Raw genomic sequence first — 27,335 nt, 5'->3', positions numbered from 1 at the left:
CAGACTGTTAGATAAGAAGAGAAACACATGGATTAGGCAGCAAACTCAAGTAAAGGACATTCTTATCAAAACTAAAGAACTAAAATGGTCTTGGGCAGGACACATAGCTCGAAGACATGATGACAGATGGACTAAGAAAATAACAGAATGGTACCCAAGAGGAGCTAGAAGAAAACCTGGAAGACAAAGGCGGAGATGGATAGATGAAATTCATGAGTTTTTGAGTAGTAAATGGATGGCCAGTGCTCAAAACAGAAGGAACTGGAAAGTTGCTGGAGAGGCCTTCATCCTGCAGTGGATTGAAAATGGCTGATGATGATGATGATGATGGGATGGAGATATTAGAGATGTGAAGTTCAGGATCCAGATGAAGTTTGCGTTGTCTACAAAAATGGATAGCAACTGTTTTCTGCTGTGAAAGCCTATAGCCGTTAAGGCTGGCCCATTGCTGTATTTTATTTAATGATATCTGAAGCTATCGTTCAATAGATCTCATATTTTGGGAATGACAGGAGATGGAAAGGTCATCTGCATAAAGGTAAGTTTCTACGGTATTTGGAAGTTGTTTTGTGATAGAATCTATTCTAAGGGTGAAAAGAGTGGCACTCAGTACTGATCCCTGTGGAACACCTTCTTCCTGAATGAAAGTTGCGCAGAGAGGGCATGTTGGTATCATACTTGAAAGGATCTAGTGTGTAGAAAATGCTTTATAAATATAGGAAGGTTGCCCTGCAGACCAAGAGAGTAAAGATCTCTTAGTATGCCATGCCGCCAGGTGGTATCAAAAGCCTTCTCTATATCTATGGAAACCATTACTAGATATTCATGCTTAATAAAGGCATTACGAATGGCAAATTCAGCCTTAACCATAAGGTCCAAGCATGACCTGTTTTGACGAAAGCCATACTGACTATTGTTCATTAACTATTCTGACTCAATGATCCAGACGAGTCTACAGTGGACAATTTTTTCTAGAATTTTGCTGAGGCAGCTTGAGAGGGATATTGGTCTATAGTTATGGGGATTGGTTGGATCTTTTCCAGGTTTTAGAAATGCCAAAACAGTAGAATGATGCCAAGAAGTTGGATAGACATTTTCTAGAAAAATACGATTGTAAAAGAGCAGAAGGAGACGCAAAGCTTTGTCATCAAGATATTGTAGCATGACGTAATAGATTCCATCTGGTCCGGCAGCACCATTGTGGGCTGTTCCGATAGCATGCAAGAGTTCGGAATATTGTAGGGGTTTGTTATATGGCAGAAGGAGGGCAGTTTGGAAGTTAATAGAGTGCTGTTCTGCAGTGTTTTTAATTCTCTGGAAAGGTGGAGTATAAGTTGCTGCCGCTGAGATTTCAGCAAATGTGTTGCCCAAAGCATTTGCGATATCTAAAGGACTAGATAGATCTTGCCCATTATAGGACAGAATTGGTGAAGGTACGGTAGGAAACTTACCAGAAAGCTGTCTAATTTTTTTCCATATTATTTTGGTGTCAGTGTTTTTGTTAATGCTTGATGCAAAATGGATCCAGGATTCTTTCTTGGCTTGCCTTTGTATGAAACGTGCTTTTGCCTTTGACTTCTTATAATTTATTAGATTGGGTGTTGTTGGATATTGCCGAAACAAATTCCAGGCTTTATTTTTTGCTTTTTTGGCATTTGTACATTGCTCATTCCACCAATAATTATAATGCTTACGAATTGACGGATTTGATAGTGGTATTGTATCTTTAGCCACATTTAGGAGATGTGACGTGATGTATTCTGTCACATCATCGATAGGCTGGAGACGGATTTTTTCATTATCAAAAGATATTGATGACTGGAATTTTGCCCAGTTTGCTCGGGCAAATTTCCATTTTCTGCAGGGTTGAGCTGGAGGAGCCTGTGCTATTAATAGGTTGCATACGATTGGGAAGTGACCCATTAGATCATTTAAAACATACCACTCTATGGTCGGGACCAGTAATGGAGAGCAAATGGAGAGATCTATGGCTGAGGTATGTCCATTTGGGAGCTGAACGTGAGTGTGTGTGCCAGTATTGAGTATGGTGAGGCTTACGGCCTCTATTAGGCTCTCAATGAGTCGACCTCGTCTATCTAATTTAGGATCGCCCCATAAGGGGTGATGCCCATTGAAGTCCCCTAAAATACAGAGAGGTGGAAGTAACTGTATAAGGAGATCTTCAAGATCTTTTAAACAGTAGGTACAGTTTGGCTGTAAGTAGATTGATACTAATGTTATTTCAATATGGAGCATTATACGCACAGCGACAGCTTCTATTTCAGTTTGAACTGGAATATGTTTAGTTGGGATCTTTGAATTTATCAGGATTGCGACACCACCATGGGCAGCATTTGTTGTATTACGATCCCTTCGAAAAAGGCAATAGTTCTTTATCGATGGAGAAATTTGCAAAGTTAAGTAAGTTTCCTGAAGACAAAGGGCTACTGGTGAAAATCGATTTATTAGATCTTGGATATCGTCTGTATTGCAACGAAAACCTCTGCAGTTCCATTGTAAAATACACGGCATTATCTGTGTTTAGTTGATGGAGCTGATTCTGACTGCTTTTTCAAAGTGACTGGTTTATGGCGTTCCAATTTCTGTTTGTCTTTTTTTAGGAAGACTGGCCGACCATTGTCCATTTCTTCTTCAGCATGGATTTCTAAAATAGGATCTTCCTGTATAGATGTGCCATCTGTGTCCATGGTTTTTTTTTGTGTCCTGAATATTTTTCACAGTATTTGTGTTTGTAATACAAGATGTGGTAGCAATCACTGGTGGAGGAGTTACCGGCTGATATTGTCAGAGGTGTATTATTTGCTTGGTCTGTGGTCTTGGATTGTTGCTTGCGTACAGTTGGTTGCATCTCAGAGAGGACATTTCTAGCCCAATCAGAAATTGATTTATTAGTAGGGACTATGACATCGGTTTGAACAGAGACTGCTTGATATTTTTTTACAGTATTTGCATAGGTAATATTCTGGTTTATAGTTGGTGCAACTAGTTTTCTTGCTTCTTGGTAACTGACTTTGTTTTCAACCTTGTATTTTACTATTTTTTTCTCGGTTTTCCACTTTTCACATGTCTTCGAATATGCAGGATGGTCGCCTTTGCAATTTGTACATGTCATTTTTGTAGCAGTACAGTCATTTTGTATATGGTCTGAGGATACACAGACAGTTGGGACAGACAGGAATTCCTCTACATACAGTTTGAGAATGCCCATACTTTTGGCATTTATAACATCTTAAAGGGTTGGGAACGTATGAGCGAATGCAACAAAATAAATAACCTGCTTTTACAGAGGAGGGTAAGTCTGGTGTATTGAAGGTGAGAATAATATTTCTTGTAGGTGTCAGTTGATTATCTTTTTTAATCATTATTCTTTTCGCTTCAATTACGTTCTGTCCCTGCAATTCTTGGGTTATTTCTTCCTCGGTGACATTTAACAAATCCCAACTCGATATGACACCCTTAGATGAATTTAGGGTTGCGTGAGGTGATATTTTTACAGGAATTCCAGCAAAGCTTGTTAGTTGTAGAAGCTTTTCAGAATGTCTTTGATTCATGGTTTCTATAAGTAAGTCTCCTGATTGCAGTCTCTTCACCATCTTGGGAGATCCTGCTATACCCTCCAGATGTTTCTGTATAACAAAGGGAGACAATTTGCTCATAGGCTGGTTACTTAGAGAGTGAAAGATTAAGAAAGATGGGCAGGGTTGCTCCATCCGATCTGTCTTCAATCTCTTTGGGTTGTCATTATTTATGTCATTTTGGTCTGTATTTGCCATTTTTGCTCCTTTTCACCCTTGGCAAGAGGACTTTTCTGCCAAGGTTTCCGGCCCCACAACGGGGAGGCAGGAGCAGTGCCGCAAGGAGGCCAAGCGGTTAGAAAGGTTAGTTGTTAGTAAAGAATATAATATATATAATAAAAAGAAAGGTGAATTTCCTTTCTCTGTCCTTACTTGATACTTTACAAGTGTAGAACTTATTTATGATAAATAAACTGCTTATACAAAACGATATAACTTAAAAAGAACTTATCTCTCAGAAAGATCGCTGTTTGATTTGCGCTTGACCTCGGATTCACTTGGCACCCGAGGCCAAATTAACAATGCCTTAAGGTGATACACAGCCTCTATTAACCGGGTAGATACTGCACAGAAAGCGAATACAATTGAATTATGGTATACCTTTAAAACATTAATCACAGAAGACTTGAATGTGTATATACCATTAAAAAAATATACCACGAAGAGGATTCCAAGTCGGATGAATAATGAAGTTGTTAGATTACTTGAGCGGAAAAAGATGACATGGAAAAGTTACAGAGCAATAAAAAGTACTGAAGCCTACAACAGCTACAAATTGATCTGTAATAGTGTCACATAAAAGGTTAGGCCGACAAAGGCAGATTATGAGAAATCACTGGCAAAGAGAACGAAGAGTGGGGATAAGGAATTCTTCACATATATAAATGCAAAGAAGAGAAGGACAAACCAGATTGGACCCTTATGTAATGGACGTGGGATAGTATTAGATATCCAGCTGATGTTGCAGATGAACTCAACAGTTACTTTGCATCTATATTTACAGAAGAAAAATCCTTCATCAAAGAGAAACATGGGAGTGAAATTGAAAAATATGTAATTAATGATACTGAATTTTCACGATTATTTAATTAAAAAACTTTTGAGCCTACAGGTGAGTAAGGTTCCACGGTTGATGGCATATACCTATAACCTTAAGGGAGGTGGCAAGTGAGTGCATTGAACCATTGAGACTAATTATGAGAGCATCACTGGACTTGGGAGTGATTCCGTTAGATTGGAAATGTGTCAATGTATCTCCAATACATAACAGCGGTTCTAAGAGCGAAGTGGGAAATTACCGACTGGCCAGTCTAACTTCAGTAATAGGGAGAATCATGGAGGTAATGATCAAGGGTGGAATTCAGGATCATTTGGATAGAAATGGAATCCTGAAGGGTACTCAGCATGGTTCTGTAAAGGGAAAATCATGTTTAACAAATCTGGTTAGCTATTTTGGCAGGGTTACTCGTGAGCTGGATTTAGGGAATAATTTCAACATTGTTTATTTGGATTTCAGCAAAGCATTTGACTCAGTCCCACATGAGCGGTTACTTTATAATCTGGAAAATCACAGGGGAAATCCTTAGATGGATAGCAGGATGGCTTCAGAGCAGGAGGCAGAGGGTTGTGATAAATGGTTATTCCTCAGATTGGGTTAATGTAAGAAGTGAGATTCCTTAAGGATCAGTATTAGGACCATTACTGTTTTTGATTTTCATAAATGACACCAATGAAAGGATAGAGGGTGTGATGTAAAGATTGGTAGAGTAGTTAATGATCACCGCCAAGCAGAGCTTCTTCAGAGTGACCTAGACTTCAGGAATGGTCAGTAAAATGACAGCTATGCTTTAATCCAGCAAAGTGTAAAGTATTACACCTGGGGAACAGTACTCCAAAATAACTTATACTCTTGGTGAAGTTGAACTAAAGCCAATAGTGGAGCAAATGGACTTGGGTGTTACGATGCAGTCAGACATGAAGTTGTTCTCAGAGTATTGTACACCTGTTAGACCACACTTGGAATACCGTGTTCAAATGTGGAGACTGCACCTAAAAAAAGACAGCGAGCTTCTTGAAAGCATCCAAAGATGATTAACTGGCCTGGTGAGATAAGAAAAAGGACATCCATATGAGGAAATACTTTGAATATGTAGGCTGCATAGCTTGGAAACTAGGCATCTGCTAGTAGAGATAAGTTCGAACATTTGCTAGTAGATATAAGGATGTCACAATCCCATTATGTTAAGCTATTGTAATTAAAGACTAAATGCACAAGGCATAATTCCATATGAGTTTAAATTAACTATATAATATTGGTGTAGATACACCATAGTTAACCCATAATATTAAACTATGTAAAGGCATCGTTTTAATTATATCTCATATCATATTCTGGTTACCTTCACAACGAGATACTAGGTATTGCACTGCTTCAAATAAGTAACGCTTCTCTAGTAGAGAAGACTACTGTAACTTATTTTCAGTATTCTCAGTGGGCATCACTACCCAGATGGCACCGTTTCAAAGCTTGTTGGCCTATCATTGGTGGGTGGCCAGGTACCCTGGTAATGCAAACATGCCATCACAGTTGCGAAGTAAATTCCACAATAAGAGAGATTCCAAATTGTGAACAGAATGCACAAGGCAATAATTACATATGGGTTTAAATTAACTATATAATATATACACCACAGTTAATCCATAAAATTAAACTATGTACGTAGAGTAAAGGTATCGTTTTAATTATATCTCATATTGTGGCTACCTTCACAAGGGGGGACCAGGTACTGCACTACTTCGAATAAGTAATGCTTCTCTAGTAGACCTTGTTGGCCTATCATCGGTGGCCACAAGCATTGAAACAGTGCTGTCTGGGTGGTGATGCCCACTGAGAATAAGTAACAGCAGTCTTCTCTACTAGAGAAGCGTTACTTATTTGAAGTAGTGCAATACCTGGTATCTCGTTGTGAAGGTAGCCACAATATGAGATATAATTAAAATGATGATGCCTTTACACTACATATGCAGTTTTGTTTTTTTTTTATTTGGTAGTTGTTGGCGCATCGGCTTCTGTGGCCATAATGCACCTCCCAAGGTTTTTGCAGTATTTTGATCCAAGCCCGAGGCGGGATTCGAACCCGCGACCTTTGGGTTGCTAGGCAGGCACTTTACCCACCCGGCTAGCCCGGTCGGCACATATGCAGTGTATTTCATGGGTTAACTATGGTGTATCTACAATAATATTATAAAGCTGTTGTACAGACCACACTTGGAATATTGTGTTCAAGTGTGGAGACCACACCTAAAAAAAGACAGCGAGCTTCTTGAAAGAGTCCAAAGATGGTTAACTTGCCTGGTGAGATCAGAAAAAGGACGTCCATATGAGGAAAGACTTCGAATATGTAGGTTGTACAACTTGGAAACTAGGCACCTTAGAGGAGAGTTGACTGAGGTGTTTAAGGGCTGACTATACTAGACAAGCAATTGAAGTGCGGCAATGGCAACACCTTCCAACACCCAGTTTTACAGGAAGCAGAGGGTAGAGGCATGCAAACTAGATGGGCGTTTCGAATGCCGTGTTGGACGTTAACTACTGTTGAACACCTGCCAACGCCATTGGATGTGTTGCAAGTGCAAACACCTTGGCATTTATACAGCCTGAGGAGACATTCTTCCCATGCATGAGGTGGTCGGCCTTAATTCATTTGTTTATTATACTTTGGGGAAGACAATGTTTGACACAGAGGAGTTTATTTGTGAGATGGAAAGAAGGCCTCCCGTGTACAATACGTCATTAAAATTACTCCAACAAAGAAATAAAGGTAAAGGGTTGTATTTAAATTGTAAAATAAATGTTTCCGAACTGGGATGAACTATGTAACAATGAGAAGAAGCAGAAAAGTCAGTTCTGAACCTTATATTTATTGTATATATTACTTCTATTTTAGTACTGTTTCATTAGTTAATGAAATACAAGTTTACAAGTTTGTTCACTTGCAGAGACAATTTATTGGTAGAATCCTCTGGTTATCTGTGTACGGAATCACGAAGAACCTTATTATCATGAAATAAGATCAAAACAGTAATCGGAAAACTGCTGAAGAATATCCACTGCAACAGTATACCTAATGTCAGAGTTAAGAAAAAAGAATCACATGCGGTCTCTGTCTTCTTCCAAAACGAATTTTGAACCTTTCAAACATAACTTCGATGTCTTTCTTTATTGAAAGGTATTGTGAAAGCAATGACAGCATGCAGTAAGCCACAAAGTACAGAGTCATTGCCAGCATGATATAGGGAAAAAAAATGCAAGCAACTGTTTCTTGGCATAAAAAACATGGCCGAAAAAATTTCAACGGATTGTTTTTGAAAAATGAAAAGATCGTACTTCCTTTCTTCAATGTGGATTGCATCTACTAACACAAAATCAAGGAAATTCATCTATTGGAAGCCACACTAGAAACGGGAAAAATTGGTGTAAAACTGATAACACTGCAAAGCACATTTGATAAAAAAAAAAGTTTGCTTCACTGTAATTGTTTTTAAGGAACAATATCAGTACAGCACGTTTTCTGGATGTATATTTGATCTTATAATGAAATTTCAAGAAAATATTTCTATTGATAGCTGAGTTACAAACTTCGAAAACTTGTGTCTTCACATGAGCATTTGTAAAATCAAACAGTGCAATCCTTCATTGCACAGAAAGTAATCCATTACAGAGTGGGTAGTGGAGAATGGTTTCTGCTTCAAATGGATGGAATGTACTTGTCAATATTCCTTCTGGAAATAATGTCAAGTGGTGGGAAGACAGTAATATAGGTGTTTTATTCTGAGAAGTCCAATGTGGTAAAATCAAACAGGAAGTTACCTTTTATGTTATCAAAAGTAATTCTGTAAGACACCAAGTCTTACAAATATCTTAATCTTTGAATAAGAATAGCGGGTAGAAATAAAATAATTTTACAAACATAGAAAACAACATTTCAGAAATATTTCAATTAGTGGGAGTTGGTCTGTTGGTACAGCACATGAGCATAGATGTAAACATCGGTATTAATTTCTGCATCAAGGTATCAAATTTTGTTTTTTTCCACTAATTAACATTAGAAGTTCATCAAAACTCTGTATTGAAATTCTGTAAAATAAAAAAAAAAAACTTATCAGACTTCCTGTGTGTTTCAAACAATATAAAACTGTTTTTAACCTATTTGAATTTTATGGATGAAGCCACCATTGTTTTCTCTTTCTACTCGCAATCAACACTACATAAATGTACAATACATCCAACTTGAACAACATCCATCTTGAAATTAAGAATAGAAAAAGTGAGTCGCTGGTGGTATCCAATGAAATGTTAGAAGTGCCCCATCCAATTTGAAACTATCTGACGATCAGAGCACTACCTGTAGTTTACTGTTATGGAGGCATTCACAATGCCAGCTGACACTCGCACTTCAAGCGCTCGTCTAGTATAGCCCTAAGGCTCTGAGGGCATAAGTAAAATGAATGAGAATGAAATTTTCACGGTTATAAATGATTCTAGAATTAGAAGTCAAAGTCTTCAAGTTACGGGGAGAGATGTTTAGATTGAATTGCAGGAAGTTTTATTTTAGCCAGTGAGTTATAAATTACTGGAATAAGTTACCTACGTGGGTGGTAGAGGCTGACAGTTTGGGGAAATTCAAAGGTCAGCTGGACAGTTACTTACAGGAAGAGGGAAACACATAGGTTGTCTATTTCCTTTCCTTTTATTAATTTTTTTTGTTTTTAATTTTCTTCTTATTATTATTTTATTTATTTATTTTTTTTGGCTGGTGCAGCATTAGCCATAGGCTTCCTTGCATCATGTGGCCAGCTGTTTATATGGGACAAATCTTAAAGAACAGAACCCAATCGAGAAAATAGCCAGGGTTTACTTCGTTTAATTGGGACAACATGCTGTTTAATCGGGGCAGGAGACCATAACACTCGAGATTACCCTACAATTGTCTCCGACCATACCATGTGGTTCAGTCAGATTTCTGGAGATCACAACCATAAAACAATTAGCAGTCCCCTGTTTATTGGGCTTTTCTGTTAGTGCTTCAATCATATAAAAAAAATTAATTTTCAGAATCTGCTCTTCATTCCTATTTTTTAAGCTTCGTAACTTGTCACTCCGTTCTCACTTGCAAGTATTGTGTTACTTGCGATTTGTGTATGTGTGTGCCACGTTCTTTGTTATTGATTGCTTATCTTTTTTACTGTTTTAAATTTTAACCCTCACCCACAAATGTCAGTGAACAGAAATGTCGACTGGTTAGTATGTACATATTACGGTATGTATTAATTAAGCTATGCACGTAAGCGTAAATTTATTTTTATTTTGCTATCCTGTGGAAAATATTCTTCCAATTTTCACATATCATTTAATTTTTTAATTGGTAACGTAATAAAGTCTAAATTTGTACTTAATAGAGTATATCTTTACTTTATAGCCTGTGGATAATATTCCTCCTATTTTTTTGCTAATTAGAATCGCTGTTTAATAGAATTAAACTTTAATTCACAAACGTGATCACAATCATCATCAGCCATTTTCAATCCACTGCAGGATGAAGGCCTCTCCAGCAACTTTCCAGTTCCTTCTGTTTTGAGCACTGGCCATCCATTTACTACCCAAAAACTCATGAATTTCATCTATCCATCTCCGCCTTTGCCTTCCAGGTTTTCTTCTAGCTCCTCTTGGGTAGCATTCTGTTATTTTCTTAGTCCATCTGTCATCATGTCTTCGAGCTATGTGTCCTTCTTTAGTTTTGATAAGAATGTCCTTTACTTGAGTTTGCTGCCTAATCCATGTGTTTCTCTTCTTATATAACAGTCTGATTCCCAGTATAATTCGTTCCATTCTTCGCTGTGTAGTTCTCAGCTTCTCTTCCATTCTTTTGGTGAGTGCCCAAGTTTCACTTCCATAAGTCATGGTGGGGAGTATACATTGATTCATTATTTTACATTTCAGACAAACTGGGATATTGCTCTTCAGTATGTGACTATATTTCCTGAATGCTATCCATCCAAAATTTATTCTTCTCTTGACTTCCAGCCATTTATCATTATTACAGCTAATAACTTGTCCCAGATAAGTATATGACTCCACCTTTTCAATTACTGCTCCTTCAATCATTATTTCCCTTTCCGTGGCATACTTGTTCATCATTACTTTTGTTTTAGCCATATTCATCTTTAGTCCAAAATCCTTACTAACTGTGCATAACTGATTAAGATTTTCCTCTAATTCTTTGGGATCGTGGCTTATGACCACAATGTCATCTGCAAATCGTAAATGGTTTAGGTACTCTCCGTTCACATTGACTCCTTTCTGCGACCAGTCTAATCTTCTGAAAGCTTCCTCAAGGGCAGCAGTAAACAGCTTCGGAGATATTGTGTCTCCTTGTCGAACTCCTTTCTCGATTTTAAATTTGCTACTGTCTTTGTCTAGTCTAATAAAGGAGGTAGCACTCTCATATATTTTCTTCAAAATCATAATATATGGGGTATCTATGGCTTGTCTTTCCAGTGCCTGAAACATTGCCTTATGCTGTATGGAGTCAAATGCCTTTTCATAATCCACAAATGCCAGGCATAATGGTGTTTTATATTCATTTGCTTTCTCCATTAGCTGTGATATTACATGAAGGCGATCCATAGTTGAGAATCATGTCCTAAAGCCAGCTTGCTCTTTCGGTTGATTCTCATCAAGTATTCTTTCTAATCTGTTAGTAATGACCCTTGTGAACAACTTGTAGATGTGGGATAAAAAGCTAATTGGTCTATAATTTCCAATTTCTGATTTATCTCCTTTCTTATGCAGCAAAACTATGATTGCATTATTCCACTGCTTAGGCATCACACCTTTTCTAACGCACTTTGTGAAGAGCCTTGCCAGTTTTTGTGTTATGTCTCTTCCTCCCAATTTTAACAACTCTACAGTAACTTCATCTTCCCCTGGGGCTTTCCGATTCTTCATTTTCTTCAATGCATGTTCTACCTCATCAGGAAGAATATCGGGTATGTCGTATGTGTTACTACTTTGCAATCCATCTTCCCCACTGCTGGTATCATTCCCTCACTCCTTGTATAATTCTCTATAGTAGTCTTCTGCTATTTGAATTATGCCTTCTCTGCTGTTTATAAGTACACCATCGCTATTCTTCAGTTTCAGTATCATTTGTCTTTCTGTATTACTGCTCATGGCTGCTGATTTAAATCCTTTGTTTTCCCTTAATGCTTGTTCTACTTTTCTTGTGTTAAATCTTCTTATGTCCTCTCTGAGTCTCTTCTAATGGCTTTGCATAACTCAGTATACTCAATTTTCTCCCTCTCAGTGTTTTTCTTGCTCTTCATTTGTCGTCTTCGGTTCATCATGACAAGTGTTTCTTGACTAATTTTTTCTTCTTTGGATTTCTTTTTCCCTATAGGTTTCTTGGGCTTTATCACTTTCAGAAAGTTGTAATATTCCTCGTCGATATCTTGGTCCTGAGCAGTCTGCAGAAGCTCAAACTTATTCTTAAGTTCCAGTACATACTGCTTTTTCTCCTCCTCTGTTATCTCAAAGACCTTTGTATTATTTACTCGAGTCAGTTTTTTCCTTTCCTTTCCTACATCTATATCAAGTGTACATCTTACCATTCTGTGATCACTTCCAACATTTACCTTATTCAGGACGGTAACATCATTCTCAATATATCTTCTGCTAGTGAGGATGAAGTCGATTTCATTAGTTGTTAATCCATTTGGACTCTTCCATGGCCACTTTCTGTTCACCCTTTTCTTGAAAAAAGTGTTCATTACTGACAGTCCTTGAGATTCTGCAAATTCCACAAGTCTTTCACCTCTTTCATTTCTTTCACCAATTCCAAAATTTCCTATAGTTCCCCTTTCTGCACTGTTTTGTCTTTTTCCAACCTTAGTATTGAAGTCCCCCATAATAATAGTGTAGTGGGTTTTCTGCTCATCTAGAAGACTCTCAATTTCGGTGTACATTTCTTCAACCTCTTCATCATCATGGCTCGATGTTGGTGCATAAATCATTATAACCTTTAGCTTGTATCTCTTAGAAATCTTGAGTATTAGTCTTGACACACTTGGTGATGTGCTTTTGAATTCCAAAATGTTGTTTTTAAAATCTTTATGGACCAGAAACCCAACTCCACCTTCACTCCTTTCACTGTTTCCATTGGTGTACAGCAGATTTCCACTTGATAAACTTATAAGTTATTCATTTCTTCTTCTTGTTTCAGCCAAACCGATGATATTCCAATTCACATTTTCTAATTCCTTTTCCAGCTCTAATATCCTGTCTTTAGCGATGAGTGATCGTACGTTATAACAGGCCAAGTTCAGTTTCCGTGCATGGCAGCCTGGTCGTACCCAGAGATTCTTAGCGCCCTCTGCTTCCACTCTGATCTTCTCGCTGCCGTAAGAGGGAGAGTGAAAGCTGCTGGGGACTGAGGGCCATTTGTATTGTTGTGCTGTCATATGCTGGAGGGTTTGGTCTTTTCCTCTTCACGCTGACCAGGCGTCTTGAAGAGAACCACTCTACACGTTCGTTGCCACCTAACAGGGCTTACCATCGAGAAGGTGTGCATGAGTGGATTTTAGGGAGGCAGGCCAACCGGACTTCTCCTAAATCTTCTGTAATAGAGAGATATTGGATCCATCAGTGTTTTAGGCTGAGTGTCTGATAACACACAGGATACCTGTTCCCCTCTAAGCCCCCATTGTCTGATCACAATGATCGGCACTTATTGTTATATTTTTTTTTTTTCAGGAGCATTGGCCATATTGCCATATTGCTCCAGGGATATGCAGTGGTCATTCCCTGACCTTTCCACATCCTTCACATTTGGTGGTCACGGGCTCGAACCCAGGTCTAATCAAGAAGCGTGTGCTACGCACTGCTGCTCCTGCACGCCTGGCTATGGAAGCGCTGATCGGCGCTTACTACATATCATATAGTGAATGGTACTTTACTATGGTGAGTCCATCGTAATGTGATTTGATCGTACAGAAAATCAATAATAAAGCTGTATTTTTAACTATTTATGTGAAACTTTGCATAATTAGGGCACCCGCTTAATCGGGCCAAAATGCACTAGTCCTGATGTGTCCCAAATAACCAGAATCAACTGTACTAACAAAGGCAAACTTCTGCAAATCTATTCTGCAATGACCTTCCTCAATTAGAATTTGTGCCCCTACATGTGTGGGCTGAGAAAGAGGAAGAATCCCATCAGCATTGAGCTTGTTCAATCCATTCAAATCCTTAAACACCTCAATCAGATCACCATGCAAGTGTCTAGTCTCCAGATGCAGCAATTTACAGAGTTGAAGCCTTTCTTGGTAAAAGCAATCTGTTGTTCCCCTCATCAATCTCGTTGCCCTTCTCTGTATCTGTTCAAGCAGCTCTACATCCTTCCTAAAATGAGGCCTCCAGACTTGCAATTAGTACTAAAGATAAAGCAATGGTGGCCTCGTCATTGCCTAATACAATAGAATAATCGCCTCCTTATCCCTGCTAGCAAAATTCCTCTAAATCATTGACCAATGATATAGAGGAATAATGATCTGTCCTGGCAGCTTGTCTGCACTGCTTGGAGAACTTCATATATGACCACATAATTACCCCCAGGTATTTTTCATTTTCCACTAACCTGAGTGTAGAACCACACAGTTGGTATGTCCTCTGGAGTCATTGCTACACATATGCAATGTCAATGTTAAAGTTCAGTTGCTATTTCTGAGCCCAACTGCCCAATTTTTCTAGATCTTGTTCAGTAACATACCATCATTATTGTCATTAACCATCCTGCCAACCTTTGTATCATCTGCAAATTTAGACATTAAACCTGATATATCTTCATCAATATAATTAATAAATACAATAAACAACAATCGGGCAAGCACGAAACCCTGGGGAACTCCACTGATAACATTAATTCATGAAGAACAGAGTCCATTGACAACAACTCTGTCTTCCCCCAATCAATCATCCTTTTATCCACAGCAGCAACTTGCCCTTAATGCCCCACTGCTCCAATTTGTACAGCATTCTTTTATGTTCAACAGTATCAAAGGCTTTCATGAAATCCAAGTGCAGTCAGTCCTCGTATAGCACAATAGTTGTGTTCCTAGAAACCCTCGTGCAATGCAAAATCGTGCAAACAACAGGCCCTATGGGAAAAATAGGGTTAGGTGCCGACCACCCAAGATTGAACACACATTTGTAACCAAAACATTACCAAACACAATAAATAATCGTAATAAAATACATAAGTATTTTATTATGATAGTCGTATTTACGTAATTACGACTATTTACGACTATTTACGATAGTCGTATTTACGTAATAGTCGTATTTTATTAAGACTTACGTAATAAAATATTGCTAATGCTTTTGCTTCTATCGTAAGCAAACTTGTTTTTTGTTTGATTTTCTATCAAAACAGATGACAGCCGTTCCATCTCTTCCAATTCTTTGTGCCTTAATCTAATGGATTTTAATTACACTTTGAGTTGTTCCTGCTATGAAAGTTGTTTTTATTTTCTCTGCATTCTTTCTAATTCTCGGTGTTGCCTCATTTAGGGCTGTTGTTGTTGTTGTTGTTGTTAAGAAAAATAGGGTTAGGTTTGGTTTTTAGGAGCATTAGCAACTAAGTCCATATTGCTCCAGGGATATGCGGTGGTCATTCCCTGACCTTTCTGCATCCTCCGTATTTGGTGGTCGTGGGCTCGAACCCCGGTCTGATCAAGAAGCGTGTGCTACACACTGCTGCTCCTGCCCACCTGGCTATGGAGGCGCCATTTTGGGCTGTAGCACGTGCAATATCACATGGTCTTTCATTTCGCTCAAAGCGTTTCACAATTTCATATTTTTTCTCTATTGACAGAGGCGGACTGGCCATAAGCCTCACCGGGGAAACCCCGGAGGCCGGTGTGATTTTGGCCATAAACGCTAGTATGAGGCCACTACAAATTTTTTCAGGTAAGAATTTTTGACCCAGTCTGCCTCTGTTTATCAATATTGCTTTTCTTTTTCTCTCTGAATCTGTAGTATCTTCACCAGGATGCTTCCTTTTCACACCTTAAGTATTTTACTAATTTTTAGGGAATAAAGCACAATTACAAAATGAGGAGGCATGCTTGATACACATAAACAAAGCTGTGTGCGTGTAGCAACTGAATAAACAACACCGTAAAGGCAGAGACAACTCTATTAACACCTCACAAGCTCAAATTTTACTAAAGCACATTTCCGGGGATTACTACCATAAAACAATAAAAGCAATTTCCAGTTGCGTTCCTGCTAGTGGAATCTATAATAAACTGGTAGTAAACTCGATCTAATTGCATTTGTGATAATACAGATAGCTGGAATTGTGTGGGTTTTTACGTTATTATGGTGAAATGTGTTTCCCATTCACTGATATAAAAAACATAAATACATTGTCAGAATCTTCTCTTCATTCCTATCGTGTTGCATTCAGTTGGGGTGATTCTGCGTTTAACTGCCATTTCTTGTAAACACAAAGGTGAATCATGCATAAGCGAATTTGGTTCGTGTTATATACGATATTGTTCCCCTATTTATAAATCTTGTATGATCGAATTCGTGTAGTGTAAACACGTGTTATACAAGGACTGACTGACTGTATATGATATCAAAATTGTTTTTTGCATCCAGTTCTTCTGCTATTGCTTCAAAGTATCCAATCAGATCGATCGGACAAAATTATCTTTTGACAAACCCATGCTGTGTGTGAAGTATAACTACCATCTTCTCTAGATAATCCTGTTTTACTTTTCTTTAACCAGTTACTCCATTATTTTCCCTGGAACAGAAGTTAAGCTAACAGCTCTGTAATTACTTATGCCACTCTTTGATCTCCCTCTGTGAATTAGGGACACATATGCACATCTCCAGTCAACAAGGACTTCCCCTGAATCCAAGGATGCTCTCATAATTATGGCTAGGTGTTTGCTTACCTACTTTGCTGCCTCCCTTAATCTAACTGGATAGATCCCAACCGCACCAGGTTGCTTTCTTATGTTTACCTGCAACAATTTCGTTTCCACTTTCCTTTCAGTTATCACAAAGTCATTTAGCTCCCCATTGGAGTTTGATAAACTTCTGGCTTCCCCTCTTCCAAAGAATTCCTCATCTGCAAATGTAGATGCAAAATACTCATTCAGTTTGTCAGCTACCTGAGCAGGATCATCAACAGTCGGTCGAACCATCAATATCAAGGGGGGCCAATGTGAATCATCTCCTTCCTTCTAGTGTTTACATAAGAAAAGAAGTCTCTGGTATTTTTCTCTGCATCCTTTGCCAAAGATTTCTCATAGTCTGCCTTAGCTTGCCTAACGTTGTTTGTAACTTGATAGCAGACTAGTTTATATATACCATACACTTCTGTATCACCCAATAATTTTGGTGGTTTCCATGATTTTCTGCAATGGAACGAGCCTAATTCGTTCATCTGAAATCCATTTAGGTCTAAGCCTTGAATGGTATTTCTTATTTGGTATGAAAAACCTAGTTGTTTTTATGATTATTTCCTGCAATGCTTCTCATTTAGAATTTGCTGATGGGTAACATTAGCAGTTTATCCCACTGCATAGAATATAAAAACTGTCTGAGACCACAATAGTCATGTTTATAAAATCAAAAACCCTTCCCTTTACCCTTGATGGCAGTTACATCTTGAAGTAAATCCCACATCAGTATACTAATCTCTGCCACCTAGTGGTTCTTTTATCTGCAGATTCTTAATGCATGAATAATCACTGGTGATAATCATATTAAGAGTATTACTCTCTCTTGCTGTCTCTCTATCATGCTGCCATTGAAAACATTCATCCAATAAATCCACAAGTCTTGCTGGTGTGGCCAACCCACAAGTCCCAGTAAATATCTGGAAAATTAAAATTTCCCATTATAAGACATTCTGATTTACTGGCACACTTTATTTCTCTGTACAGTTGTTTGTTGAACTAGCCAAAGTCATCAGGCCAAACATGCTTCTCTTATTTTTGCTTTCCTAGTGCTTATGTCAATCCCAAAATGACTCACCATTGCACTGGCCACTGATGTCAACTGGATGCACTCCCTTAGATATTATGTGCTTCTTAACTAAGAGCATAACTCCCAACTCCTATCCTTTCTGTACACATTGTACTACTGTAATACAATGTCTTTTCTGTACACACTGTACTACTCGTATTGAAATTCTGCATCCTTTATATCTGAGTGACGCATCTCTGATATTGCACAATGTCTGCATTTCATGACTTGACTAGCACTTCTTCAAATTCATCAAATTTATTTACTATTCTCCTTACATTGGTGTACATGTAAGTATAAATGCACCTGTTCTTAACTCTTAGTTATCCTAACAGAGCCCATGTATTTACCTGTTCCATGATGACTCACAGTAGGGCTTGAAATTCCCAACACTTTGCTTTTCACGCTGCCACATGTTCCAATAGAAACAGTGCAAGAATCACTTTCACCTCTCATTGCAGCTATTGTTAATCTATTAGTCCATGTATCCCTCCAAGCTAGCAGTTTTCCAATCCACCTAACACTGCCTTGATAGCATCAGCAAATATTCTTGCACCCTTTCTATTTAAGTGTATCCCATCCCTGCAGAAGCAGTCTCTCTTGTTAGCAAGTACAGACCACAAGAGAAAAATTCTACCCCACAGGCCTTGCACAATCTCACCAAGGCTGAATTGACTGACAAGGCTCTCATCTTATACGCCTTCCTATCATGCCTGGGCAGAATCGTAGACACATTCAAATTAAAACCCTAACTCGTGACTTTTCCTCAACATTGCCCTGTACTTGTGTCAGCAGATCTCATACTCTTAATGTCATTAGTGCCGACATGTACAACAATATCACCTTTTGTGCCCTTAAAAGATATCTGCTCTACAACATCTTCAACTTTTGAATCTGGAAGACATACCCTGCTCCTATTCCACTTATCCTTTTTGTGCAATATATTTCTCATTTCTCTGACAACCACTTTTTACATTAGTTGTTGATTACTAGTGAACTATACTCCCCACTACGACTTATGGAAATGAAACTTGGGCACTTTCCAAAAGAATGGAAGAGAAGCTTTCCTAGTGTCATTTTCCCAAAATGACTCAACATTGCACTGGCCACTCATGTCAACTGGATGCACTGCCTTAGATTTTATGTGCTTCTTAACTAAGAGCATAACACCCAACTCCTATCCTTTCTGTACACATTGTACTACTGTAATACAATGTCCTTTCTGTACACATTGTACTACTCGTATTGAAATTCTGCATCCTTTATCTGCATTTCATGACTTGACATCATCATGACATCTTCAACTTTTGTCTCTGGAAGACATACCCTGCTCCTATTCCACTTATCCTTTTTGTGCAATATATTTCTCATTTCTCCAACAATCACTTTTTACAATAGTGAAATTATAGTAATCTTATAATACCGTGATAAATCTGACTAAAAAATGAATAGCAAATGCTTAAAAAACGGTACTCACCTTGAATAAATCTGCAATAAATTTATTGGTAGATGGTAGCTAAATTTAGGTTGGAAGAAGCATTAAAAAGAACTAAGGCAGAGAATCTCCAATCCTTGGTTGTCATAAAAAGGTTGAAGGACGCGAATGAAAAAAAGAAAAAAAGAGAAGACCGGTGATGCCAATAGTTGTTACGAGGGACTTTCGTTGAATAAACCATCATCAGTTGACAAATGGAAGAGAAGTGAGCGCGTGTTGTATTTAAAGTTTATCTATACTCTCGTGATGCTCTTTTTGACACATGGGAACTTTAGCCGCGAGAGGTTCCAAGCCGGTGAGAGGTTGAAGGGAAGTTTAGCGTTAATAATGTTGAGATCGGAATGGTGTCGGTACCATTCGATGGTGAGGGCTTCATATTGAAGAATTCTGTAGCTCGATCTAAATTTAATAATAGTGATAGCAGAGTCAACAAGGGGGGTGTGGTTGTGGGTTTGAGCATGGGTTGTTAACTCAGTGCAGGATTGATTTATTCCAAACATGTGGGGCAGAATGTTGTTGCGAATACCTATCTGTTGTAAAGTAAAGAGGTTGATTTCTTTGTTCTGTCTGAGTTTTCTGAGAATTGTGTCAAGTTTATTTTTAAGTTTTGTAATGTTGTGGTTGCTGTCATTTGTATATGTATCTTGGTCGGCTAAAATTAATTCCATTTTTTCTGTGTAGGTGTTCTTGCCCAGGATAACGATTGTGTCTCCTTTGTCAGCTTTTTGGATGATGATATCTGGGGTTTTGCTTAGTCTTTGTAAATCCGAGAGGAGTTGTTTTTTTATGTTAGGGAGAGATGTGAGTTTAGAATTTATTATCCTGTTAGACTGGTGTATAAGTCGCCACTTATCAGGATGCTGGTCGAGTTTAGACTGGAGTTCGATTATACAACAACAACACTATCCAATAAAAGATTATACAATCTTTTATTGGATAGTGTTGTTCTTTAATGGCAAAATTAAAGCCAAATTCTATGCCAGAGAGTTCAGAAGGGGTGAAGGATTTTGAAGAGAGGTTAACGGTGGAAATTTTTGGGGGGGTTTTGGATGTGCGTGTGTTCCATTTTTTGGTGTGTTTTTGTGCTATGTGTTGGATGGTGGCATTGATATGTACATTGTTGTGGTTAATATATTCAATCCAGGCGTCCGGTGGCATATCTCTTTTGAGAAAGAATCGTAATTGGTGTATACAGTTTAAAAGTTGGTGTTTTTTGTTACATCTTTTCTTAAGTTCTTCACATATGATCGCGATGGACGTGCGGTGTATGATATGTGGGTATTTTTTACAGTTATTTTTGGGGAAAATGCGGGCGAATTTGGGGATTTACAAAGACTAAGCAAAACCCCAGATATCATCATCCAAAAAGCTGACAAAGGAGACACAATCGTTATCCTAGACAAGAACACCCACACAGAAAAAATGGAATTAATTTTAGCCGACCAAGATACATGTACAAATGACAGCAACCACAACATTACAAAACTTAAAAATAAACTTGACACGATTCTCAGAAAACTCAGACAGAACAAAGAAATCAACTTCTTTACTTTACAACAGATAGGTATTCGCAACAACATTCTGCCCCACATGTTCAGAATAACCAAGTTACACAAACCTGGCCACCCACTAAGACCTATTGTTTCTTTTAGTAGATCAGCTTTTGCTAATTTATCCACCTTCCTTGTTAAAATTATATCCCCACTCACTCAATTCTCTACATTCAAAATTAATAATACAAACCAAGCATTCCAAAAAATCAGCAACACCACCATATCCAACAAAGACATATTAGCTTCTTTTGACGTCATATTCCTATACACTAATGTGCATATTCCTTTCACCCTATAAGCATTACGCGTACTTCTAACAGCTGATGACACTTTAACGAAACATACCCCTCTTTCAGTTGACCACATCCTTGAACTTACCACTCTTTTACTAGACGCTAGATATTTTAGATTTAATAATAAAATTTATCGACAAACATTCGGTTTACCAATGGGTTTAGGCATTTCTGCCCCCCTTTCTGAAATTTATCTCGCCACTATTGAAAACCAAATTTTACAACCTTCCCCTTCCGAAATTAAATTATACATACGCTACACCGACGATATCCTAATAATAGGCAACAGAACAACCATAGACAATCTCTTTTTAAAATTCAATACAATACATGACAGGCTAAACCTTACCCTCGAAATCGCAACGGACAACCAGATTAATTTTCTTAATCTCACTATTTATACAACAGACACAAATTTAAATACCAAGATTTTCAGAAAAAACACGCACACCGGTAAATATCTACATTTCACTTCACATCATCCCCTTAGTACCAAAAAAGCTGTCCTACACAACCAAATCTACAACACTATCAAATTCAGCTCTTCACAAAACATACACAATGAACTTCAATACCTTACTGATAAATTCATAGCCAGGAGCTACCCCCCTCAACTCATCCAACGTACAATATCCACCGTTAAAAACAGTATTAATAACCCCACCAGACACAGTAACAAGACAAATACTCGCATAGTTCTCCCTTACCATAGTGAACTTGCAGCACAATTCTGACGTACATTCAAAGATACCGACATCTCCCTCACCTTCTCTACTTACAATAAACTAGGTTCCCTATTTAATTCTTATAAAGATACACACAAATATCCCATCAATGATCTCAATAACATAATATATCTCATAAAATGCCAACCAAACTGTGACACCTGTTACATCGGCAGCACTACCACCAAATTTGGTTCCTCCACAACTTCCAATACCCGCACATACTACCAATTCAACAGTTTCAGGACAAGTCAATCCTGCACTGAGTTAACAACCCATGCTCAAACCCACAACCACACCCCCCTTGTTGACTCTGCCATCACTATTATTGAACTTAGATCAAGCTACAGAATTCTTCAATATGAAGCCCTCACCATCGAATGGTACCAACACCATTCCGATCCCAACATTATTAACGCTAAACTTCCCTTCAACCTCTCACCGGCTTGGAACCTCTCGCGGCTAAAGTTCCCACATGTCAAAAAGAGCATCACGAGAGTATAGATAAACTTTAAATACAACATGCGCTCACTTCTCTTCCATTTGCCAACTGATGATGGTTTATTCAACGAAAGTCCCTCGTAACGACTATTGGCATCACCGGTCTTCTCTTTTTTTCATTTTTTCATTCGCGTCCTTCAACCTTTTTATGACAACCAAGGATTGGAGATCTGCACTTCTACTTCCTTGCGCTCATTTTAAAATCTGTTTAAAATATTTTTACCCCATTCTCTGCCTTAGTTCTTTTTAATGCTTCTTCCAACCTAAATTTAGCCACCATCTACCAATAAATTTATTGCAGATTTATACAAGGTGAGTACCGTTTTTTAAACATTTGCTATTCATTTTTTAGCCACTTTTTACATTAGTTGTTGATTACTAGTGAACCATACTCCCCACCATGACTTATGGAAATGAAGCTTGGGCACTTGCCAAAAGAATGGAAAGAGAAGCTGAAAACTGCACAGCGAAGAACGGAATGGTATATTAGGAACCAGACTGTTGGATAAGAAGAGAAACACGTGGGTTAGGAAGCAAACTCAAGTAAAGGACATTCTTATAAAAACTAACGAACTAAAATGGACTTGGGCAGAACACATAGCTTGAAGACATAATACCAGATGGACTAAGAAAATAACAGAATGGTACCCAAGAGTCACTAAAAGAAAACCTGGAAGACAACAACAGAGATGTACAGATGAAATTCACAAGTTTGTGGGCTGTAAATGGATGGCCATTGCACAAAACAGAAGGAACTGGAAAGTTGCTGGAGAGGTCTTCTTCCTGCAGTGGATTGAAAATGGCTGATGATGATGATGAGTGAACTATAAAATACAACAGTCAGTAATAGTTTTCTTTTTTCTCCGTTCTACTGAGTTAATATAAAAGTTGTTGTTGTTGTTTGGTTTTTAGGAGCATTAGCAACTAAGGCCATATTGCTCCGGGGATATGCGGTGGTCATTCTCTGACCTTTCCACATCCTCCATATTTGGTGGGCACGGGCTCGAACCCCGGTCTAATCAAGAAGCATGTGCTACACACTGCTGCTCCTGCCCACCTGTCTATGGAGGCGCCAATATAAAAGTTGTAAAATGTACTAGTTATGTAAGGAGAAAATGGCCAAAGTTCTGAAAAAATCTTTTCAGAACTGAAACCCCCTACTCAACCATCTAAGCTGAATAATAAATCACATTGCTAAATTCTGCCTTCAGTGTCTATCAAAAAACTATGGAACTGATTGACGTCACAAACCACTGTGTCAAATGAAGCTTACTACTGAAATAACAATATATAAAAATTTTTGCAATGGCAAAATTTTGCTGCTTGATAAAGGATGCAGTGAACCTGCCACAGTTTAGAGCTAACTTACATAACTTCCTGGTGCCTTCATAGCCAAGTGGGCAGGAGCAGCAGTGCGTAGCACATGCTTCTTGATTAGACCAAGGTTTGAGCCGGTGAGCCACCAAATACGGAGGATGCAGAAAGATCAGGGAATGACCACCGCATATCCCTGGAGCAATATCGCCTTAGTTGCTAATGCTCCTAAAAACCAAATAACAACAACAACATAACTTCCTTGAAGATTTGCCCTACTACACCAGTTTACCATACCAGCAGAAGTGCCTTCCAAACTGTACAAAAAAAGCTAGTCTCGATGAACTATAAAAGCAGCAACCCATGACTAAATATTACTAATTACATAGTATATGCAAGGTCATACTTTTGTCCATTGTAAGTATAAAATAATTAAATAATTTTGCTTTCAACTTACGTTGTTCAAATAACTTTGATCAAATTCTTCTGTATCTAGATACTTCTTTATTCACACTTAGAATACATTTTTTCACAAATTTAGAGTTGCTAAAAGGCCATCCTGTTTTTTTGCAATTATTTCAGCCATTAGATAGCCAGTATGCATTCCCAATTCGTTTCAAATGCAACGTTTCTTGAAGATGTTTATTTGCCCATGAAGAGGCTTTCAAATTGCATATTTTACATTTTTTAAAATGACCAGTGAGGATATAAAACAAACCATTATATATGCTCACACAGTGACACAATTATTTATTCTTTCATAAAAGAAAGTTTTTTGGAAAATAAGACAAGTTTATTTTTATTTATGATAAACAAGATTATTTGAAAGTCCAATGATGTGCAGAACTGAAGTAAACTTTTCTTTGAAAACTTATTTTCACAACAAACTTTGTTTCTCTGATATCAGGATTCAGAAAATCAACCACTTTATCTCACTCACTAACAAAGAACAAGTAAACCACCTTTTTACAGTTACATAATCACTTTCAAATACAAATTACACTAATTGACTTAAAGGATCCTGCTCATTTAAAAAGTACTATGGAAAATTTTCTTGAAACAACATTTCTGGTTTCTCTGGATTTTTTTATGCTATATTAAGTACAGGAATACCTCGCATAGCGCAGGTTTCGCTATAGCGCAGTTTACAAATTGAAAAAAAAAAATTAACTGCATTATGCACCAATACATTTGATATGTATGTATGTATTATAATGCCAGCACGTAGGCCAATGCATTATGGATTCAAGGCCATTGCTCTGCTAGCATTCATACATTAATAAACACTCTAGATTCCGAGCGGTGAGATCGTTGATTGTGTGTAAGCTGTACAAATATTTTTCGCTGTGTATTTTTATTAAAAATTATTTTTTAAAAATGTTACACCTTTATATGCAAATATGAGTGGAAATAAATGTAATGGCACTGAGTGTTCTTCTAGATCCAAACATCGAACAAGGTATGAAAGTAAGGCAGGCATTGCAAAATGATATTCGATGTTACAAAGAGATGTATGCAGATAAAAAGAAAAAAAACTGTGCAAACTAAGCTGATCAGTTATTTTTCAAAATAAAAATGCAGTACATACTTGACTTATATTCTTTTGGTATGTACATACTGCAATAAAAATCATTTCCACTGTACTTACTAGTATTTTTCATTTTTATCATTTTAGTTTCTTTTTTTGCAAGAACTTCATGTGCATCAATTTATAGTAAACAAACACCTATATATTTTTGCAACTTGACCCATATAATCAAATTGTCGGAACGCATTACATTAAAATACATACTAATAATATCTCGATCAGTGCGGTTTCGCATAGTGCGGTATTTTTTTGGCACGAATTAACTGCGCTATGCGAGGTATTCCTGTATACCAACTTTATTTACTTTTAATCATTAATGCAAAATAGCTAATTTCTGGAATGCTGTTAACACTTTATTATATTCAGATCAAATCCTTTGTGTTTACTTCTTTGATTTATTGTTCCACCTGCCTCCCCCATTACTATTACTTCCATCAATATTTAATATAAAACAAATCCTTCCATCTTCATTCCAATCAATCAACTTTCCTTTTTTTCACAGTTTTCTTTATGTTTCTGCATTTTTGGTTTATCAAAATTAGTATAGCAACATTTTAACAGTGGTAAAACAAAGGCTGCATAAAAAAGGCCCATAGGCCAGCTGATGATTCTTGTAATATAAGAGGTGTTTGAAAAGTTTGTGGACTGTGTATGAAAGGTAGAGTTTAAAAATTTCTGTACTTAATGTATTACACTTCACATAGTAACCCACCAAGTTTCAATAACATGTTTTCTTAATTACAGGTCCTGAAGTCAATAAAGTTGTGTGAATGAGAAAAAATGGGCAAAATCAGTATCCATGCAGTCATCCAATAATTGGGGGAAAAAAAGGGACTAATGCCAAAGGAAATTTATGAGGATATGGTTATAGCAGTGGGAAGGATTCCTCTTCCTATTTCATGGTTAAGAAGTGAGCTGCAGAATTTAAAAAGTCCAGAAGATGATCCACTCTGTGGCAGACCATCACTCCAAAAAGTTTTAGGTGGTAGTGCATGATCTGGTGATAAGTGATCAATGAGTGACAGTTTGGAACACTACCAGCATCTTGGGCGTCTCATCTGAATGCATGTACCACCTAATAACAGAGATTCTCATTATGAAAAAGATGTCAGCATGATGGGACCCAACATTGTTGACAGTAGATCAAAAATGTACAAGTTATCAAGTCAAGTGAACATATTTGTTTCTGAGCAGATCCAACAAATTTCCTTGCAAGGTTTGTGATCATGGACGAGACATGGGGCCATCACTTTCAGCCAGAAACAAAGAAACAGGCCAAAAAGTGGAAACATGCCAAGTTGAAAAGAAAGAAAGAAAGCCAAGTTGATTGGCTTTCCATCACCTTGCCAACAGCAAGGTGATGGAGTGTTTCTAGTGAGTGTTTCTAGTTTCTAGTGTACCTTCATAAAGGACATACAGTCACAGGGGCATATTGCACAGATCTCGGCAAAGGAGTCTCGTTCCACCAGGTCAAAGTGCCTGCTCACAACTGTCATTACCATAGTGGCACTGCATTAGTGCAGCTTTGAAATCTTCAACCATCCCTCATATTCACCAGACCTAACACCACCAGGCTTCCACCAATTTCATAATTTAAAAAAAATATCTGGCTGGCATTCATTTTCCCACCACCAGTTATGTCACTGCTGCAAGGGATGCATTCCTGGAAGCCCAAAAGAAACTTTCTTCACAGGTAGAATCAATGCATTACAGCATCAGTGGCAAAAATGTATTGACCCCAAAGGGGACTATGTTGAAAAGTAACACATTACCAGACTACTGAAATAAACCTTTCATATTCAGGCCACAAATGTTTCAAAAGTCCCATGTATATGATGATTTCTACCTTGTTCTATCAGAATTTAAAGAAAAATATAAAACCCAATAATTATAATCTATTATTATCAGATTTTCTGATAATAATAGATTATAATTCTGCATGTGCGAGAAATTTTTAATTACGTATAAATGAAAATACTCTTCTCTTTTTGCTATTTTTCCATAATTCTGAAATGGAATTTAGGTGCAAGGCTCAAATTCGTTAATATCAGCATGCTTAAGATATCACTTGCTGTCTTCAAACTGTTCAGGTGCCTCCGTAGCCAGGTAGGAAGGAGCAGCAGTGCATAGCACATGCTTCTTGATTAGACTGGGGTACGAGCCCGT

At 37.7% G+C, this 27,335-nt stretch overlaps 1 protein-coding gene across 4 annotated transcripts in view; it reads right to left on the bottom strand.

Moving 5' to 3' along the window:
* The window catches only part of Keap1 (kelch like ECH associated protein 1), a 239,474-nt gene that overhangs the window by 147,049 nt on the left and 65,090 nt on the right, over window positions 1-27,335 (bottom strand). The window lies entirely within an intron of this gene.

This window comes from Mastigoproctus giganteus, chromosome 4 (assembly GCF_048544385.1).
Source record: "Mastigoproctus giganteus isolate SK-2022 chromosome 4, ASM4854438v1, whole genome shotgun sequence".
Lineage (NCBI taxonomy): Eukaryota > Metazoa > Arthropoda > Arachnida > Uropygi > Thelyphonidae > Mastigoproctus > Mastigoproctus giganteus.
The sequence above is the reverse complement of the archived record's forward strand: the minus strand, read 5'-3'. Positions and strand labels throughout refer to the sequence as shown.